The sequence below is a fragment of the Pseudophryne corroboree genome, chromosome 2 (genome assembly GCF_028390025.1).
Source record: "Pseudophryne corroboree isolate aPseCor3 chromosome 2, aPseCor3.hap2, whole genome shotgun sequence".
Classification (NCBI taxonomy): Eukaryota; Metazoa; Chordata; class Amphibia; order Anura; family Myobatrachidae; genus Pseudophryne; species Pseudophryne corroboree.
In genome coordinates, this window is record NC_086445.1 from 336,621,040 (window position 1) to 336,627,804 (window position 6,765).

At 41.6% G+C, this 6,765-nt stretch overlaps 1 pseudogene; it reads right to left on the reverse strand.

Moving 5' to 3' along the window:
• Positions 1-6,241: 6,241 nt before the first annotated feature.
• On the reverse strand, positions 6,242-6,360 carry LOC135051652 (5S ribosomal RNA; annotated as a pseudogene).
• Positions 6,361-6,765: the final 405 nt, after the last annotated feature.

Genomic DNA, 6,765 nt, shown 5'->3' on the forward strand with positions numbered 1-6,765 from the left:
AGTACAGGCTGTGATACACATTATGTGACTATAGATCTATCACCATAATAACAACAAAGCTCAAAGACAATAAACACATTCATAAGAAAAACTCTATAATGAAATTCTATGTTGATAAAAACAAAAATATGAAAGTTGATACCATTGTAGAGTGTATGAATTATATTTTTAAAAATAACTACTTTAAATTCAAGGGGCAGTTCTATAACCAGCAGTGTGGAACAACTATGGGCCCATTTTATGCACCAAGTTTTGCAATTTATGTCTGAAAATGGTAAACAACATTTGTAGAGAATTAGAATCCTCTCTTCAAAAGTTTAAAACTATTCAGACAATATATTGATGATATAGTAATAATTTGGGATGGTGGAAACATTTTAGGGAATTCATGCAATATTGAAACTGTAATAACTATAATTTACAATACATTTCCATAAATCAAACTTAATTTTTTTTTGGTGGGGGATTTGATATTAGATACATTACTAAATAAATTATTATTTGTAAACATAGAAGTGAATAGCAACAGTTACTTGAATTTTAAAAGATGTCACCTGCAGAAGAAGTGTGTTTCCAATATACCATACTGACAATTTATCAGAGTTAGGATAATTTTTTTTTTAAATATTTAGGTATCTATGATGTATATATGTTTCATATTTTAAGAATTACAAATTTAAGTTGAGTTGGGAGAGAGTTAAGCTATATAAAAATCATACTGATCTCTTTTTTCTATGTGTAACTATTATTATTATTCTCCTTATTTATATAGCGATGCAGAGATCCATAGTGCCCAATTACAGTACATAAACAAATAACTAAAACAGGAAAATAGTGAGTTACAGTTGAAGACAATATAGGATAAGTACAGAGTAAATAAACACAGCTATAGAAGCAGATGACACTGACCTAAGTATAACGGTGGCAGAAAACCATGGGATTTGGTGCATTTGAAGATTATTAAATTAAGAAAAGGATAAGCACATGAGGGAAGAGCTTACATTCTAAAGGGGAAGGACAGACAGATGGGGTAGACAGAGAGCGTGGAACTGAGGGTTAGGATGATACTTGGCTGTATATGCTGAAAAAGTGGGTCTTGAGAGCCCATTTGAAGTTTTGTAGAGAGGTGGAGAGTGTGATGGGGAGAGGTAGAGAATTCCAGAGAAAGGGAGCAGCACATGAAAAATCTTGGAAGTAAGAGTGGGGGGGGGGGAGTAATCAGTAAGCAGGAGATGTGGAGAGCATTAGCAGAGTGAAGGGGATGGGGGGAGGGGGGGGGAGTATAAAGGAAGCTAAGGTCAGAAATGTAAATGGGAGAGGAGTGGGTTAGTGCTTTGTAGGTGAGTGAGAATTGGATTCGGGAAGGGAAGCTAGTGTGGGGCATGTAGGAGAGGGAGGTGGATGAAGTGCATTTGGTGAGGAAGATGAGTGTGTGGGGGCCCAACAAAATTGTTGCCTAGGGGCCCCCACATCCAGTCCTGATCTTTGGTGAGAAGAGGTCTGATCCTGGAACTATTTTTGAGATGAAAATGGCAGGTTTGTGAGAGGTACTGAATGTGTGGTTTGAACGAGAGGGAGGAGTCAAGGATTACTCCAAGACAGCAAACTTGGGGATAGAGGAAATAGCTGTGTCATCAATAGATAATGAAATTGTGGGAGGTGAAGTTGTGCTGGAGGGTGGGAAGATGATCAGCTCAGTCTTGACATGTTACATTTAACAAAGCGCTGGAACAGCCAAGGAGAGAGATAGCAGAAAGACATTTGAAGATACGAGTGAGGAATGCCAGGTAGAAAAAGTAGATTTGAGTATCTTCAGCAAAGAGATTATATTGGAAGTCAAAGAACTAATGAGGATGTATAGAGAGAAAAGGAGGGGACCAAGAACTGAACCTTGGGGGACACCTACATTCAATGGAAGTGGCAGGGAGGTGGTTGCATGAGAGGAGACAGAAGGAACGGTCAGAGGGGTAGGTGGACAGCCAAAAATAAGGCAGTATCATGCAGACCAATGGAGTGAAGGATTTGCAGAAAACAGCAGAGAGGTCAAAAAGAATAAGCAGAGAGTAGTGGCCCTTAGATTTGGCAGCATGGGGGTAAGTGCACTTTTGTGAGAGCAGTTTCAGTGGATTGGAGAGGATGGAGGCCAGACTGGAATGGGTCAAGCAGACAGTAAGGTGGTTGTAGCCAATATGCTCAAGGAGTTTGGTGGCAAAAGGGAAGAGAGATATGGGTCGGTAGTTGGAAAGGGTGTTTGGATCAAAGGTAGTTTTTTTTAAGAATAGAGGAGATGAGTGCATGCTTGTGGGCAGAGGGGACAGTTCCTGATGAGAGGTAGATATTGAGAAGGCAGGCAAGATGGGAACAGGCAGAAGGAGAGAGATGAGAGGAGGGGGTGGAACAGATAAGGGCCATGACTTCCACACCATATATATGGGAAAAAGATGTCAGAGGTGGTGAAAGGGAGAGGGGTGGTAAGTTTTAGGAGGTGGCTGATGGTCTTATTGGATCTGATGTCCTGAATTATTAAGTCAATTTTGGATGTGAAGTAAGTGGCAAAGTCATGAGCAGAGAGTGAGGAGGGGAGATGAGTTGGGGGTGGTCAGACGAGAAGTTAAGAGTGGCAAAGAGACGCCAGGGGTTGGAAGACTGGGAGGATATGAGATACTTGAAGCATGATTGTTTAGCACGGAAAAGGAAAACACTAAAGGAAGAGAATATAAAAGTTTGAAATGTAGGAAGTCTGCCTAAGATCATGATTTTCTCCAGTGTTGCTCCGCAGTCGTGAGCATTTTTGCAGATATCTGGTGTATTTGGTATGCCACGGTTGAGGTGTTAACTTGTGAGGGTGAATAGTGGTTGGTGGAGTGACAGAGTCAAGAGCAGAAGTAAGGAATGCATTATGTAAGGAAGTGGCTAGGAAAGAGAGAGAGAGAGAGATGTGAGTAGAACAGGGAAGATAGGGATAAGGTGTCAATAGCCTCGTTACGCTTAGTGATGGCAGCCTTAGGAGGTAGAGATGGGGAAGTAGAGAGAGGTAAGTTAAAGGAGGTCAGGTGGTGGTCAGAGAGGGGAAATGGGGATTTGGAGAATTCAGAAATATCACAACGGTGAGTGAAGACCAGATCCAGTGAGTTCCCATTCACATGGGAGTGTGAGGATGTCCACTGGGAGAGACCAAGTGAAGATGTGAGGTTAAGTAGTTTAGAGGTGGGGGATATCATTCAGGATGTTAAAATCACCTAGAATAATGGAGGGGATGTCAGAAGAGAGGAAGTGAGTGATCCAGGAAGATAAGTTTTTGAGGACTTTAGCAGCAATTCCAGGGGTCGGTAAATGACAGGTTGGAAGAGGCGAATAGCATAGACCCCCAAATGCACAGAATACATGGGATGATTTTGGGGGTAGGAGTAACTAGGGAATAAAAGGACCCCAATACCTCCATCAGGGGGTGTGTGTGAATGTGAGGCCCTCAGCATAAAAAGCAGCAGGAGAAGTAGTATCAGGGGATGTAATCCAGGTTTCAGTAATGGCTGATAGATGCAGGGAGTTGGAGATGAAAAGGTCTTGAGTTGGGACCAGTTTATTACAAGCAGATCTGACATTCCAGAGGGCACAGGATAGGGGGTATGGGTTTGTGGGAGAAACGTGAATTAGATTAACAAGGTTGCTGAATTGTTGAGGTGAGATTAATTTGGAGGGTAGGGATGATGAGAGAGTAATGATGGTGCTGGTGCCGAAACTAGGAAGGGAAACCTCAGAAAGTGGGCAGTGAAAGCGTTCAGTGTGATGTGGATGGGGGTGTGGTTAGATGACAGGGAGAGGAGGGAGGGAGCAGGGCTGAGAGGTAGGGTAGTAAGACCACAATGGGGCAGAGGTGAATGAAAAGGGGGTAAGAGGAGAGGAGGGGAATGGAAAAAGAGAGGTGGAGGGGAGACAGGATGAGATGTAGGATACTAGGGAGGAATGATGAAGGTGAGAACAGGGGGCAAAATACATGACTAGGTAGACACTGAGGGATGAGGGAGTTGAAGAAAACCTGGACATGGGGGTAATTCAGATCTGATCGCAGCAGCAATTTTGTTAGCTAATAGGTAAAACCATGTGCACTGCAGGTGGGGCAGATATAACATTTGCAAAGAGTTAGATTTGGGTGGGTTATTTTGTTTCTGTGCAGGGTAAATACTGACTGCTTTATTTTTAGAAAAAAAAATCTAATAAATAAGATCAATAGATCAATCTAGCAAGAGAGCGCATTAGCAATTTATTATATCAATACATTTCCATAAAAATGAGTTTAAAATACACACGGTATCCGTTCAGATGGTCGACCATGTTATGGTCGACAGTCATTAGGTCGACATTGCCATGGTTGACATGGACACATGAAAATGGTCGACACATGAAAAGGTCGACATGAGCTTCACATTTTTTTATTTTGTGGAACTTTTCCATACTTTATGATCCACATGGACTACGATTGGGAACGGTAATCTGTGGCAAGCGCAGCAGTAGCGGAGCGAGGCACCTTGCCCGAAGCATGGCGAGCGAAGCGGGTCACTAATTGGGGTTCCCCGTCACTTTACGCAAAAAACAACAACAAAAAAGTGAAAAACAACAACTCATGTCGACCTTTTCATGTGTCGACCATGCAAATGTCGACCAATAGTGGTCGACCTAATGACTGTCGACCATAACATGGTTGACCATTCATACCGGAACCAATACACACGCACAATAAAAAATTACATACAATAGTACTCTGTAAAAGCAATAAAAATTATAGCTCCTATAATGAATAAGGAGTGGTTATAATCACCATTTGTTTATAAATTCCTTAATTCAGCTGGATCCAATCCTTTTGATGTGCATAAAAGGGCTTAAATGCTTTTAACAAACAGTATATCATTCACATCTCCTTTAGGGGACACCTGCTATTGATAAATTGAATCCCTGGTGCTAGAATCAACGAGCATTGTCCACCTTATGACACTTTCACAGGTAATAGCACAGAAGGACTATATGTGATGAGGAGACACACAGTGTAGTACAAATCAAAGACCTGATTGCAGTCAGATAATGTCTCTAAGAGGCAGGGCAGGGAGGACGCTGTAAGCAGTGGAAGTCACAGTGTTATGCTTGACCCATCTCTGCAGAATGCCGCTGCACTTGTCATGTATAGGAGTTCAATGTATTACTTCCAGCCGGGAGAGGAGTTTATTTGAAGACCTCTTGGTTAGGTAATTTAGCGTACCTGCCGTTTCTTGGTTCGCCGGCGTGATGGTTGGGAAGAATGAACTCCAAAACACTTGGTGACTCGCTGAGAGTAATTTCAGTGCAAGTCTAAAATGCCTATTTCTCCTTCCTTATATGTTTCTCTGCCGATATGCAATGGCAGTTTCATCAGAGGATAACCAGAATAGTCTCCTGGACTGCTTTTTATTTTGAACTGGATCAATTGTGTGCTGACAGCTAATTGTGCACATCTGTGTGTGACTGTGAACACACTCCTGTCTTTAACTCCAACACATGTGTAATCAACCAATACATATAAAAGACTTTGTTTTACAAAAATTCATTAACCAGAGAAGCTTGGTGGCATCAATTACTACTTGCATTGCTTACACAAAAAAAGAAGGGTTTTTGATCCTGCACCGACCTAGATTCAAAGTACATTATAATATAGAAACCAAAACTGGACAATGATGCTAGATAATAGCAATTACTGTCTGTCCGTATGGCGATGCGCCCGGAGTAAAAAAAGGGGGGATATGCGTACAAAAGAAGAAAAGTATGACTCTTGTTTGGGCGCACTCTTGTGTTAACTAACTGTCAATTAATAGGTAAAGTGTCTAGGAGATAATAATGAAGTCTTTATTTCTACTCTTTATAATACATAGGGACTAAACAAAACAGGTTAGTGATAAAGCAAATGTGGATATGCCAGCTGGAGAGAACGATCTCCCAAAACTGAAAATGTTCAGATCTTAATTATACCTGGATAAATGCTTATCGGAAGGTAGCTACATACTATGCTGCTTCCATGTGCCCAAGATCTGTACAAACTGTGTTTGTATTAATGCAGCCCTAATTGGGTTACAATCGTGAGTGGGAGAACCCATACACTAGTTAACAGTTCTAACAAATAGCCACTGTAATGAGTGAAAAGAATACAAGGGGAGTAGGAGGATAGAGTATAAGTGTTGATACTGCTGTTGGTGTGGTTTCTACGGGGAAGAGAGTCTCCCTACTTCACTGGGTATTCCCTAGTGGTCGCCCGTCTAGGTACTGACCCAGCCCACCTCCGTTTAGCTTCCAAGATCGGATGAGATTGGGCGTGAACGTAGGGGTATGGTCGTAGGATGGTTTGACCTTATAGCACCAATGAGAGTGCACCGAAATGGGAGGATTGATTCCTCCTCAGAAGAAAAATGCTAAGAATGCGTAAAGAGAAAAGAGAAAAATAATAGTAACAGAGGTGTGAATCTGCTGTCCACATTAGACTGAAGAAACGTATCTCCTGAGGGGACACGTTTCCCTGAATCGTGGATGAGAGTTCACAGAAGGAAGAACAGCAGGAAAAAATATGTGTAACTTAAGGATAGGAGGAAGTAATTGCAAAAAGATTACAGTGGGTCCCTTTGGGTTACCTCAATTATTTGATTACTAATAAATCCTGGTTCAAAAATAGATCACAGTGACAGGTGTCAAGACAAATATCCAACAGAAATAAAGATAGTAATGATTTCTTATGAGTGGTGCCAGATC